General features: G+C 34.8%; 1 long non-coding RNA gene across 1 annotated transcript in view; it reads left to right on the top strand.

Moving 5' to 3' along the window:
- The window catches only part of LOC141531184 (uncharacterized), a 91,581-nt gene that overhangs the window by 47,395 nt on the left and 29,238 nt on the right, over nucleotides 1-14,948 (top strand). The window contains exon 3 of the long non-coding RNA XR_012479891.1: nucleotides 9,432-9,487. This is a non-coding gene — a long non-coding RNA (uncharacterized LOC141531184). The remainder of the gene's footprint in view (nucleotides 1-9,431; nucleotides 9,488-14,948) is intronic.

Here is a 14,948-nt window from a genome sequence, read left to right on the forward strand (position 1 = left end):
TTTCCGAGTTTAATTATAGTTATTGCCTCTTTTTCTTCCGCTTAAAAGGGAACTAAAACAAGGACTAAGGAGTTTAACGCGAGGGTGAGAACATTTTCTTTATTTCGTTTCATTTTTTTACCACTGTTTTTATTCAAAGTTTATTAGTTGCCGTTTTTTGTTATTCTACTTTCTTTACTCCCTTCAGTTCATTTTTATTTCTTGTGCTGCTCAAAAGCTAGACTAATTTCGCAAGAGGAACTTTACAGTGATGTACTTGCCTCCAGAGTCTCAGTTAGCAGAGGTATGTTTGTTTTATAATACACCTTTTGATGCAGTTTTGGTTTCATGCTCAAGCTCACCTCTTCTCGACTTATCCGAGCTACTGCTACTGGTACTTATACTCTCTGCTTATATTTTTATGAAAAACGAGAAATATCCGGGCAAATTATGGAGCCACGAGCCTCTCGCCATTAAGAAACAAATTAAAAAGTAATTAAAACAACTGGGCGAGCCCTCTCTGTCGAGTTCTCTAAAAAGTACTCGAGTAGCTGCTGCTGCTGCTCATACTATACGCTCTTTTAACATTTTTCTTCCTTATTCTCTTCTCGTCGACTCTAACTTCTATTTGGAGCTCAGTTACACGAGTTTGGGTTCTTCCATTTTTATTTATTTTTTACCCACCCGTTAAACCATTTTCTTTATTACTAAAGCTCGTTTTTAGTTTTTGTGTATATTTTTTCAAATTCATTGTTGAAAAAAAAAAATTGATGATGAAAAATTTATACACGAAATTATTTATCAGCTAAACTGTACTCAAAATTTTTGAGAATAATTTTAAATTATTATTGTAATTGTAATTAAAATAAAAATTACAACGATCGCTTTTATTATTTCAACAAAAGAGATTGCGTGAAATTTAAAAGTTTAATGTTTAATTAAGCTGAGTTTGATTTAGATGAGAAACTCTAATCAAAAGTGTCTCAATTGGTTGTGAAATGTATATATGCTTAATTAATTATGTTAAGTTTTTCCAAGAACGTAAAATTTATTTGAGTTACAATTACGAGAGCCGTCGAGCCAGAAACTCGAGTCTAAAGAGATACACCTGTGCTAATTTATGACGCAGGTGTGAATTTCAGATAAACAAAAATTAATCATTTAAATAGGTATGTTTGATGCTAGTGCTTAAAAATAACTATAATAATAATAATAATAATAATAAAAGTAGTAATAGTAATAAAATTTGAGGTTTATTTAGTTTATTGTGGTTGCTCGATACGAAAACTACTTTTAAATCATCAAATACCACAAGTGTCATTTTATCTATTCAAAGATTTGATATTATCAGTTTTCATTATAATTGACAGATTTATCAATCGTGACACGATCGAACGTCTGATCGCGAATACTTGCTTATAAATAGCCATTTTAATTTTGTTATAAATGAATAAATTTTCTATTTTAATATTCGACGGGTTTCAGACAAAGATAATTTTGTTATTAAAATTTTACTTATTTTTAAATTATCATAAAATTTTTCATAATATGAAAAAAATTAGTGTAACATTTTAAAAAATTAAAATCTTGTAAAGTAACTAGCGTTTAATATAACTAAGATTATCTTAATACGTATGTGACGAAAGAGGAAGAATTAATAACCTGCCGTTAAATTAAAATGATAGACGTCACTTTCTCGACTGGCGGCTACTGAGAGCCCATCAATTAACGACGGGTACTTGCACTTCACTTGCCCATAAATAAATAATGGCAGATTGGTCTCTCTAAAACCACACCATGGTATATATCCATCCACATACATAGGTACGTAGATGTATGGGTAGAGAAATGGGTTTTCCTCGCAGCTCCGTGACGTGTCACTTGACGTCACTGCGTCACACCAGAGTACGAGAAGAGAAGAGACCTTCGTATCACAATCAGATGATAAAATGGAAGACAAAGAGAGAGAGAGAGAGAGAGAGAGAGAGAGAGAGAGAGAGAGAGAGAGAGAGAGAGAGGACAAACGAGGATCACGATTTATATATATCTACACCTAAATGTTGGAACAACTGATGTGAGAAAGATGGAAAACCCAAAACCTAGCTGCGAATTGTGGAGTGCAATGTTGGTGGTTTTAGCTTTCAAATATTAATGCTACTTCTGGACATGTCCCACACACTTTACTTTTCTCTTTCTACGCGGTCCATCGGGTATTAAATTCGTCAGTTGTCATCCACGTCACAAATTTGCATTTATTCATTGACCCTGGCCTTAAATGTCATACCTCGGATCTCAATAGTTTCCACATTTGTTTATTATTTGCTCTTAAAATTTATTGATCGATTGTTTAAGTGATTAAATTATTCACTTTAAATAACAAAGAAATGAATTTAAATGAATTATTATGACTCAAGAACATTACTTATCGAATTAAAAATATATAAAACATAATTAATTAAACTATGTAAAATAGAGATCACAATTAAGGCCTCATAAAGAGTAAATTAGATTTTAAAAAGTTTGATTATCTAAATCAAGAAAAAAAATTCTTGAGCGAAGAAATTTTACTTGATTAAAGAATTCTTCTTCTTGATTCAAAATTTTTGTTCTTTAATCAAGTTCAAAATTAAAAAATTAACTCTTTTCTTTTCTCTATGATGATTTTTGATAAAATCAAAATATTTTTTATTCATAATAAAAATAGCATAACATTAAAAAATAGTTTTATCTATAACTTTCTTGACGGAAATTAATATAAAATGAAATCAGAACCTATTGATATTTATATTCACATTGGAATTATAAGCACAGTGCTGAGTGAGATCGGTATTATACAGAAAATAGCAAAAGTATGAATGCAGAGATGCACTCTTTTCTACTTTACACTCGATTCTTTTTCCTGCGTGTTATATACAGTGTAACCACAGTGAGCACTCATCAGAATGACAAGGGCCGGAAATATTTGGCAGCTGATATGGCGCGTACCTCCGGCTGGTAATTAAAAATGTCTCTCTCTTTAGCGACCCCCTGGCCCCGCTCTCTCGTCACTCGTGAGTTCTTTCACTCTTATATTATGGGCAAGTCTCACCCTCTGTATCTGGAACTCACTCACTCACTCATTCACTCATTCGCTGGCTGGCTCACTTGCTCATTTATTCAGCCACCGTGCGAACTCTATACGCCTCGCGACAACATTAAAAACCTGTCACATCAGAATGCATCACTGTAGCTAATGAAAAGTTCCACATCGGTGTGCATCTTTTTGTCTCGGAATAGCACAAGAAACTACTCGTCCGATGAGCCAGTATGGTAGTTAATTAAATATTAACATAAATTAATTTATCAGACTCACGAAAAATTTTAGATTTTCTTTTCTTTAATTATTAATCATCGGTTTAATTTATTTTGAGAAACAATAGAAATAATAATTTATTAATATGATTGTCAATTAATAAAAATTATTATTAGTACTACGTAAATCACGTGATTTAATTTTTATTAACTAATAATTTTATCTGCTGCATCGATAATTTATCTGACGAGTCAATTTTGAGCGTGAGATTTAAATTAAAAATTCAACTGAATAGCTAATGACTGAACAGAAAGACTTCGATCGTAATAATTAATTTAAAACTGATTGAATAAAAATATAACTTTGGAAATTTAATTTAATGTTTGACAAAGTTTTTAAATGATTGCTAAAGTATACATCGAACGATTTCGTCAGCTCTGTAAGTTATAATTAAAATCTAAATTGAAATAAAACACTTTAATAAGTACATGACACTCATTAAATGGCACAAAACTAAGTTATAAAAAACTGATAAAAAAAAAATTAATAAAAAAAAATTCTCGGTGAACTTGTAGATAGTAGAACAGTTGTCTTTTTTATAATTTTATTTTTTTATCTTGTCTTGACAAGGATAACAGATACTGTAATTAAATAAAGTCGTCTGGTGCTTTAGCCATTACCCCCTTATCTGTCGGTTACGGACGGAAAACTTTGAGACAGTCTTCTCCAGAACATTCGTACGTCTTCTCTGCACTCTTTTCTACCTCCGCTCTAGGTTCTAGTTTATTTTTCCCCGTGAAAAGTGCTATTCCAATATTTTATTTATTTAGATACTGAAATGAGAAAAAGTAATCAAGGGAATGGAAAAAACGGTTGTGTTTCCCGAGCGCGAAAACTCTCGGCTTCCCGGTTTAGTTAGCTAAGGGAAAGCAACTTATTTTTTTTCTTAGTCCTATTTTCGCACCCTTACCCCCTTAAGCCCCTTATAACGAAAGTCCCTTGTCTTCCACACCCTTGTCCACCTTTTTGCCGGCAATCTTCTATAATTACGCTCTCTTACTTTTTTTCTGGACTTGAAAGCCCAATGCTGGTACAACTACACTCGCTCTGAGTCGCATCTTTTGGTAAAATAAATAATACCGATTAAAAGTGTCTACTCTTTACACTAATGATCCTCTTCTAAATGATAAACACTTGACAATAAATTTTTTATGGGAATTTATTTTCTTCATGGAGATTAATTATCTGAACTTGTTTTTTTAAATATTGATTTTTCTGTCAAAATCGTTAAGGAATTTGATGTTTACTCTGGCGTTATTTTAAAATAGAAATAAAATTTGTTTATAGAATTTTTAAGCAAAGAAAAAATTTTCTAGAAAGAAAGAAATAATTAAATTCTTCAAAATTATACTATATGCTTGGTTCAAGATTTTTTTTTTCCGAATCGAATTAATTTTTTTACCTAAGATAGAAATCGTGATTTTGAATAATATTTTCTTCTGCAAAGATTGGAAGAGTATGAAACAAATGTGAAGAATAATTTCAATATAGAAAAAAAAAAGTAGAATTGAGATTCAATAGAATAAAATTAATGACTTAAAATAGTTTTTGCATCACTGAAAGTATATTTCCGTTGCCATTCACATTTATGGATATATTTGTATATGTAGTGCAGTTGTATATATATATATATATATATATATATATATATATATATATATATATATATATATATATATATATATATATATATATATATAATAAGAATATTATATATAAAAGAGAGACCATAATTTAAAGCATTCGCTAAATCATGGTTTCTGTTGGGCTCGCGGCATTTGGATGTTTCAATTTCCTTGAGGCAACAATCTGATGATTCCAAGCACGACTAGAGAGTAAACGACAACACGGCGTTGCGAAAGACCGATAGTATACAGAAGAGCAAGAGGAAAAATAAAATTTAAAAAATAAAAATGTAAATACAAAGTAAAACAGATATATAAAATGAAACGGGTGAGTTATACAGAGTATGGTGTATGTACAGAACCAGGAGATGAGTGAGGACAAAAGAGATAGGTGAGAGGAGGCTGAAAATAAAAAATGCGAGGTTAATTTTTGTCTGCAGTACATACTCGTGTACACGAGTTAAACGATGATGCAACTTTTAAAATATTGCGAGTACTGTTCGTAACTATTCGCATTTATTATTGAATGGTGAAGGGAGCGAGAGCTAACACGAAAAACGAGCTTCCAACCAAGCAATGATACTGTTCAAAATTTACTTTGATGACGTTGATGTCCTCTGGTTTATAACAAATTTTGTGACGCGTAGAAATATTTTACAAGCTTTAACTTTTTATTATTCTTTATTATTATTAGACAAATTTTAATTCATTTTTTTACTTTTGATAGTTTATGCAGGAAAGTGAGTAAATCTTTCAGAGTACATAAAAACCGATAGTTACCGGAAGTAAATGAACGATCTAAGTAGTTAGTTTAATACAGAGTAATGGTTCTATTACCTCTTAATTGATACATCGATTTTTATTTCCTTTAAATCTTTCCTGATTGGCCCGTTAACGTTTCTCGTAAAATCTTATTTGGTAACCTGAAGACGATGTAATAAGCAATTAAACTGCAAGAAAATTTTATATTACACAAAAATCAGCAATCTCAAAATTTTTTATTATTTCTCTCTATTTTTATCAATTCTATTTCCCAGTATCGTTGCATATATATATATATATATATATATATATATATATATATATATATATATATATATATATATATATATATATATATATATATAACCACGGGTGAAGTCTTGATCTCCAATTTATCAACTCATCAGCCTAGCGGCGAGAATATTTGTCACATGGTGCAGGTCGTGACTTTCTATTGCCTATTTGATTCTTTAAAATCCGAGGAAATCAATCGTTGATTCGGGATGCGCGTAAATCCATATAAATAAGCTAAACAATTTGCCGTAGGTAGACGAAAGATCAGGGGGTGTCTACATACGTCTATAGACATATATCGCACCCACACCCACTTACCGTATACCATATTACCCCCTTTGCTCTTCAGCTTTCACCCCGGCAGCCAATATTTACACCCAGCACAACAGAAAAAAACTCATATGTGAGCATGCTAGTCAGCAGGAGGCGGCTCGAATCCGTGAGATGTGAGCGGTGAGGGTGGATACGTGAATAAAAGGTAGCAAAATGTAGAGGGCTTTGGATCTTCGGATATTTTAACGTAACATTCTCGTCAATCGGATAACACAACACGTAGAATAGAGACAGAGGGAGTTTCTACTCGTTCTATCGGTGAAACAAAACAGAAAACAGTAGAGTGTAAGCACAGTAACGGCAGCATTTGAGGCATCGGATGCGACGAGTATGAGTATAAGGGAGATGAGAAAATGTAAACGTGGCATGCGGGCCACGTTTCCCTTATTTATCGTTTCCCGATGCTTATGTTTTACTAGGCCGGGCTGTACCGCGGTAGTACACGATAAGGGGTGCAAAGAGGGTGGAATCACTGAGGGAACCAATAACGTGATGTATTATACATAATGCATGGCACATCTCCAGTCAGGACGTGTGCTACCTGAATATGTGTGTATAGATACATTCTAGGCGCCACACGATCGTGAAAACCCCTTTTACTTCTTCCTCCATCTCTTACTTCTCCATGCATCCTCTCGCACAACCTATTTTGCTTTATTTCACTTACATTACTGTGTAGGAATACCAGAGACCGAGAAATCCCTCAATAATGGATCGTCGCGAGAGATGAATTTGATTTGGAGCTCAGCTACCTAACACACCAAGTCCGGGCGAATCCATTTGCGAGTAAAGTGCTATTGGATGTTCATACTCTGTATCTTGAATAACCATTTTGCATCCTCGTATATATAGTTAGATGTGTGTGGGTGTCTATTATATACGCTTATGTGTATGCATTTGTAATGGGCTTGCAATCCTAATCATCGTACTGAGAATTCATTTCGATAATTTAATTTATTCATTCGAGAAGTTTGTTGTGTGGTTTATATTTAGGATAGAAATTGTGTAATAGTTTGAACTTTTTTTTTTTATTAATAAATTTTATTTGTAATTGGTAAGAAGATATGCGTACGAGCTACGTACAAGAATACTTGGTTAGTTAGCTTATATGGAGTAGACGTAGACAAGTAGACTCAACTTGCTTTTTGCTTGGGAGTGGAAAAGTTTCATTTAGTTGTTAAGATAAAGAGTTTTGATATCAGGTTCAAATTATCCTTGTTTATGGGATTTTATCTACTGAGATTAAATAAGGGATTTCTTACTGGTATTGGTAGTTTTAATTTTAATTCAAGATGAGAGTTTATTTGATTTGAGAACATATTAAATTATAATATCAAACTATTTTTGAAGATGTTTAAGGATAACAATTAAATTAAAAAATATATAAAATAAAAGCATTTGACTTGAACCAAATAATTTGACAACTCCTAATACTTTGTCACCTGGTAATTTAGCGTTATCACCAGATAATCCTCTGAAAGTGCGCATGTATATAAGTATTGAACCTAAAAAACATAAACCAAAAAAAGTAGTTTGACAGTGTCACGCAAGAACATTCATCACAGTGTGTTATCAAGTTGGTTGCACACAGCGCGTGTTGATTCACAATTATGCGTCGCAACGTTCTCGTTCTGTTTCTCGACATGAGCATTAACCCCGATGAATCTCTCCCTCTCCCTTTTTCTCTCGCTTACTCGCCAGCCGGGTCTTACTCTCGATCCCCATTCCCCATTAAACTCTATCTCTTTTCTCACACAATCACGAGTTGGGAGTTGGGAGTAGAGGAATATATAAATATACATATATATATATATATATATATATATATATATATATATATATATATATATATATATATATATATATATATATATATATATATATATATATGTTGAAACAGTACTACGCCAGCACGTGTCGGCAGCCCGGTGATCCATGACTCCTCCGAGAGGACCAGGCAAGAGTTAGGGAAATAGGTTTGAGAAACTTGTTTGCTCGTTCCACATACCCGCTTCTAGTCGTCGGGAATACTGAATCGCGAGGAGGATATGTGCTGAAATTGCAAAAGAGCGTCTTCGCTTTCCTATATACCATCTACTGAATCTCTCCACCATCTATGTAGCTATATATCTATATGCTGCATATATATATATATATAATATTCATATATACAAACATGATGTATATGCATCGAAAGTCGACTTATATTTCAGCAATTTTAAAAAAATTCAAATTTAAAAATTTTTCTCCAATCTCAATTGCTATTTTTTGGAAATAAAATTATTTATATGAGAATTTTTTTTAATTAAAGGGACTGCTGTAGTCTTGAAGATCCTGGTTCAAATCCTGGCTTGGTTCCGACACCTTAAAATTTTTTTCTAGATGATCATTGTTTCCAATGAGTATAAAATTAATTCATATTTTTTAAACAAAATTAATTTGGATAATAATTTTTTTAAATACGAAAAAAATTTATTTTTCGACTTTGTGGCCTCAATAATAATCTTAGCTTACTGATATACGGGACCGTCACACGTATTTAGGAAGGAGGGTACGGCCGTTGGAATTAGAGCCGAGGAGAGCGAGCGGTGACACTCTCATTTCGTGGAGAATTTACAAGCGGGTCCTTCGCGTGCCTCGAATAGTCAGACCTAGTCCAACCCCTATATATAACCCGTGTAGCCGGCAGTCTGGCATAGTTAAGTGTACTTCTACTAGATGTACCCGACTGTGTAAGAAATTCACGTACTCTCTTCCTCGCACCTATAACTACAGGGAGGTTATTATCTTGGTCTTCTTTCCACACCACCTGGTTCGCATTTTCCTCAAAGTCTCCTATCATGTCGAGTGCAGAGTCTAGAGACGAGAGACGTTTCCTTTTGAGCTGGAATGTAGCGATCACTTCTGATCTTATCTTTCAGTGTTATATCGTTTGAGAGGAGTTTTAACAGTCGCGATTAATTCCTTAGCTAGGTTAATCTTTAGGAAATATTAGAAGTTCTAATTGAATGCTTTGCACATTTATTATTTCAAATTTTTTTATAAGAATTTTGTTTAATTTCAAATTAATTTTTTTGTTTATTTAGATCTTTGATGAATCAAGACGAGCTTGAAATTTTGGGACTCGGTTGAAACAATTTGGGTGAGTCAATTTTATTTAATAACATAAAAATTATCAGTACATTGATAAAAAAAAATTATAATAATTTAAAAGAAAACATTTTGACCCTTTAACGTCATCTTGAACCAAGCAGAACATTTTTTGAATCAAATAAAATTTGTTTGAATTTAAAATAAGTTTTCAGTTAACAAATATTTCTGCTTTCTTCAAACTTTTCTGTAAAAAAATCAAAAAAGATTTTCTTGGACATCAAAAAAAATTTTTTGAAGAATTATTTTCTTCTTTTTTGGACAAAGTTGTAATAAAATCCATTAAAAATCCAGCAAATTTATATACAATGTAAAATAACATAATCATCTATAGTGATATTACATATTTATCCATATGACTTAAATCAGTTGGACTCAGTGCAAAAGCCAAGACAAGAGTGAGCATGAATATCAAAAACTTGAACATAGCGTGATGTCCAGGCTCGCTATCGTGAATAAAGTTTGTTCCAGCAGGAGGTTAACCCTCAGGCGATGAGGTTTGTGCCGGTACGATGCTCGGCACCGTTTTCCCACTTTATTCTCCGACACCCCTCGGCAAGATCCTTGCCGAGTAACGGGCCTTGTTGAGTGGAAGTTGCCTTGCGATACGCGAGCTCGGTTAGCTGTGCGTGGCCAAGTATCGCTGTAAGAAGACTTTACCAACCTACCTACTACCTATACTACCTACTAGCCAGCTCATTGCTCCGAGACACGCAATCATTATGCTGTTCCGCAATATCTCTTTCTCTTCTTACCCTCCTCGGGAGTAGTGCGCCCACTACCAGCTCAACTAAAACTACTCCTCGTGGTAGAGACTACTCTTGTCCGGAATCGTTGCGCCATTATGAAAGTTACGTGGGCGTGCACGATCGCAGTTTGGCCCTTGCCAACTTTATTTACGAATCGAAATATGTCTGACCACACGACGGGATTCACTGAAACACGTAAACATTATCATCATAAAGATATTTTCGCCTTTCATTTAGTGGATTACAAAATTGATAGAAAAAAAAATAGATTTCAGAAAATCATTTTGAAAAATTTCAATGTTCAATTGAATAAAAAATTCTGAAAATTTTATTTAAATCAAAAAAAAAATTATTAGTTCAAGAATTTTCTTGCTTGATTTAAAACAAAATTTTTTAAAATTAATTTCCTTGGATAAAAACTTTTTCAAATTTTGGAAAATTTCAAATTTTTGAATCAAGTTAAAAAAATTCTCTTATTAATTAATCTTTTTCTTATCAAAAAGTTAAAATTTTCCGAAGACGTCCAGCGCTTTCTCTTCTGCGTGGAGTCAGGGATAAAAATATCGATAAATTTAGCCCCTCGCCCCAGAAGAACTTAAAAAAAAAATAAAGTCTTAAAATCTCAAGCCAATTTGCAGTAATTCCTGTAAGGCAGTGATAACTCGTGACTTGGCGAAACGCCGGAAGGAGAATGGGCTTGGAAGTAGTTTGAGGATCTACTGCGAGTGGTATGGCGGGTATTCGAGTTTGGTTAGGGAGCAAAAGTATAACGAACGAAGAGATACGAAGTATGACACGGTGGGATACGATGTGATATGATAGGATAAGATGGGATATGATAGGACACCGGTGGCTCCTCGACGAAAGGGGTGAACCCGTCGTCTTGAGAGTGCCGTGTCGCCGGGAGCAAACTTACGTACACACCTTTAACTACTGGTACATACACTTGGTCCTCTGGGTGCCAGAAGTTACGGCGTCTCGACGCTACTTCCCAACTGTACCGTACGGGGTAGGCAGTAAGTATACTGTAGGAGCTAGTAGCAGCAGTTCTATCCCTTCCTTGCACCCTCGTTTTCTGGTTCTTCTTGCTCATCCACGCCGCTCAGGTGCCGTAACTTGTGTATAGTTAGTTAGCTACTTTAGATTTGATCTCAAACTCGAGAAATGTGACGCCATAAACGAAAGCAGGAGCTCCAACTGGTATGCAACTAAGCTCCCCTGTTCTGCAGCTCTGATAACTGACTGGCGTAAGGCTTACTTACGCCTTATAGGTGAGGAGTTTTCATGACAACAGAACGGAACTCTTGGAACCTTGGTTCGGATCTTCGGAAACTCCCTCAGGCTGACCATCAGTTACTTCCTCTAAGCTGTCATGTTCGATACCAAAGTTTTAGCTGATAAACTTTTCAGTGTCTTGGAATATTAAATTGCCTCGTCGGATACTTTTCACAAGAATCCGCTTCATTATCTTGCTTATTTTTTACTCATACTTCCTCAACTGTAACTATTATAATATAAAATGAAATAATAATAATATAATTAAATTCTACTTGGATTGGAGGCAACATGAAGGCTTTAAGAACAAGAGACACGACAAGTGGGATATCTTTATCTGTATCAATTACTCGGTGATTAGATGTGGTAGATACGATCTATCCTGTCTGGAGATTTTTAACGTCAAGGGAAAAATAAAAGGCTTTAAATAAATAACGAGTGAAGAGTGAGGAGTCAAGACTGTAGAAACAAGAGACGAGACATCAAGGGTGAGTGAATGAGGCTCATAGAGGCTAAGAGACCCTAAAGAGTGAAAGAGTGGAAGAGTATGTGATTGACAACACGAAGGCACTGCTCTGATTGTTGAGTGAACGCTGTCTTCACCCGAGATAAGGGATAATAAAATGAGGATAAATAAATAGTCGGCTCAGGAAATATCTTAATGAGTGAGTGAGGTGCAGCGAATGCCACTCCACTTAATTGACCGTACGCTTTGTATAAAGTAACTACTCCCGGACTTTATCTATCAAGGATATTAAATTGGCGTATTAAATTTATTCGGCAGGGCGATTAATTATGTTTGCATCCAGATCCAGGTGTCTTCAGTCTCTAGTCTTCATTTCAAATAATACAATTTTTTTTTATTTACATATTTATTATTGCCACTTTTTATTTTTTTTGTACGATGGAGTGATTGAAAGTAGGAAACAGGAGGCTGATAGCGGCTTTGTAGAAAGGAAGTGATGATCAGCCCGGGGATGTAACCGGGACATGTAAGACGCGGCGTAATCTTGTCGATCAAACAATTAACAATGCATCCGCGGTAGGGGGTTGAATTGTAAGGCTTAAGGAGCTCGTAACAGGGAGGCGGTGCGCTGAAATACGAGAGGAAACTTTAGCAAGCCAATCGAGGAGAGTTTGTTTAGGTTTGAGAAAGAAGAAGCTACGGATAATGATCGGCGGCTGATCGGCATAAACGGGTGAGCTATTTTAAAAAGGGGCGCTCGGTTGTATTCTCGAACGTCTCCTTTCCTTAGTGTCACTCGTTAATTAGCCGAGTCTTAATTGCCATAGACTGCCGCCGGGGAAAACAAGATCCACAAGTGCATCTCTTCTCTACTCCAGTCTTTTTGTTTTCTGACCAACATGTGCATCATGCATGCATGCATTTCTGTGTGTGTATGTGGGTGTCATTTTATACAAAGCATGTTACGTTGGTTGGGTTGCTCAGTGCAGCGGATCTCCCGATTGCCACTTTTAAAATTTATTTATTTGTGGTTTTGGTTTTGGTTTTGGTTTTATTTGTCCAGTCAAAGGAGAACTTGACCGGTGTAAGTGCGTGACATCTCCGGTGTGTAGAAGGGACAAGAGGAGTTAGGCACCTAAAGATCTAAGGAGGCTGATGTATTTATAAGGAGGAAGATTTGCATACGATGCAGCAGATCCCCGATAGCAAAGGCTGGCGGCACGTCCTGGAGATTCAAAGAGGCTTTGTGCCATTATATCCGATCCTTCCTTCGCTCTCGAGGCTTTTCTTGCTCGTTTTATTTTTCCTGAGCTATAAGGTATACCTCTTTACCTTATACTTTATACCTTATACTTAAAGTTTGCTCCACTCACTGGAGAACAGTTCCTTTGATTCACTCTTAGCGACTCTGTTTCCTCTCATTCGTTTTGTCTCTGCCACTATCGTGTCCTTGTAGCCCTCCGTATATTTTGTTCACATAAAAATCACCGAGCCCTTAGCCTTTGATATACATCATTTATTTTTTTTTTTAATTATCTTCATTTATTTAAAATTTTTTACTCGTACCTGCTCGGAAATTCTTTCTGTCATTTTAAAGTTCCACAGCAAAAAATAATATCATTTAAATAATTAGTTATTATAATTCCAATTAATTTAAAATATAGGACCGAGCGGAATAGAATTAAATTTAAGGTATAAGGGAATAAAAAATTTATTGCCGCGGTTAATTAGAAGAAATGTATGTATAATTTTTTATTATACTATTTTATTTATTATCATTTGAGGAAAGTTAAATGCAAATGAGGACCACCATGGGTTTTTATTTCAATCAGATTAGCAGGGGCTCTCCTCGATTAGGCGTTACGACGGTCAGTCTCGGTAAAAAGATTGAAGCTGAGATCCTCGAGAATGTCAGACGGCGTCAAAAGGGTGTCTCGCACACTGCTACTTAACTTTCATTCTGTGGGTTATATTATACCATCTCATTCTACTGACTACCAACTACCAACAACTAATACCACTGCATTGCTATCTCTTCTTTTCTGCTATATAACTCCCGAATGAAACTAAATGTCGTGGTACTGATGCTTCTGCTTCTGCTGAGAATAATTAAGAGTTGCGTTTGTTGTTTGTTGCTGTTGCGTACAGCTAAGAGCCGTCGTACATTTTTATCGAGCCAATGACGAAAATGAGACACGTATCATTCTTATCCTGATGCATCTCGTCACGCGACAGTAATACTTCTTCAAGAGTCGCTGTGATCACTAAGGTCTATTTTAAATTACAATACTTTGCATTTTATTATTTTTTTTTATTCATAATACTTTCATTTGTATTCGCTATTCCAGTCGCAAACTGACGAACTGAGAAAAAAATCATCCAATGTCAATAAAAAATTTCAAATGAAAAAAAAAAAAAAAATTTAATATTTTCTCATCGCGAAAAATATTATTTTCAACAAATCAGTTTTAATTTCAATTTATTACCCAACAAATCAGTGTATAAAGTCGAGAGCCACGTACCGAGACTTATAAATATGTCAAGAGAAGCATTTAAAATAAATAAATATGAAAATAAAAAATGAAATTTAATATTTGATGTATGTAGAAACGGCGTTGGTTGGCATAAATTTAAGTTTGCTAAAAAATAAAAGTTATCATTGAATGTGAGCACTTGACTTAGAGCAGTACCACGTGGTGTCCTCCTTTGTTCTTGTTCTGAACGGTATTGATTCCGCTGTTAGTACCTCCGGAGGGTTAGAAGAGTCATTCGAGTTACACGCTGGACCAAGCTCGATCCAGCGACCATTAGCTCGCGGGTAAACAGAGTCGTACTTTACTCGAGGGGCGTCACTCTTCCTTCGCCGCAGTTCCGCTTCTTTGCTTTCGAACCAAGCCCTCTTCCCTCAACCGCAAACCTTTCTCATCCACCACTTCCATCACCAGCAACCCCAAACTATCCTC

The sequence above is a fragment of the Cotesia typhae genome, unplaced genomic scaffold, assembly GCF_013202065.1.
Source record: "Cotesia typhae breed Kobodo isofemale line unplaced genomic scaffold, CoteBio_Ctyphae contig_5, whole genome shotgun sequence".
NCBI classification, from domain to species: domain Eukaryota; kingdom Metazoa; phylum Arthropoda; class Insecta; order Hymenoptera; family Braconidae; genus Cotesia; species Cotesia typhae.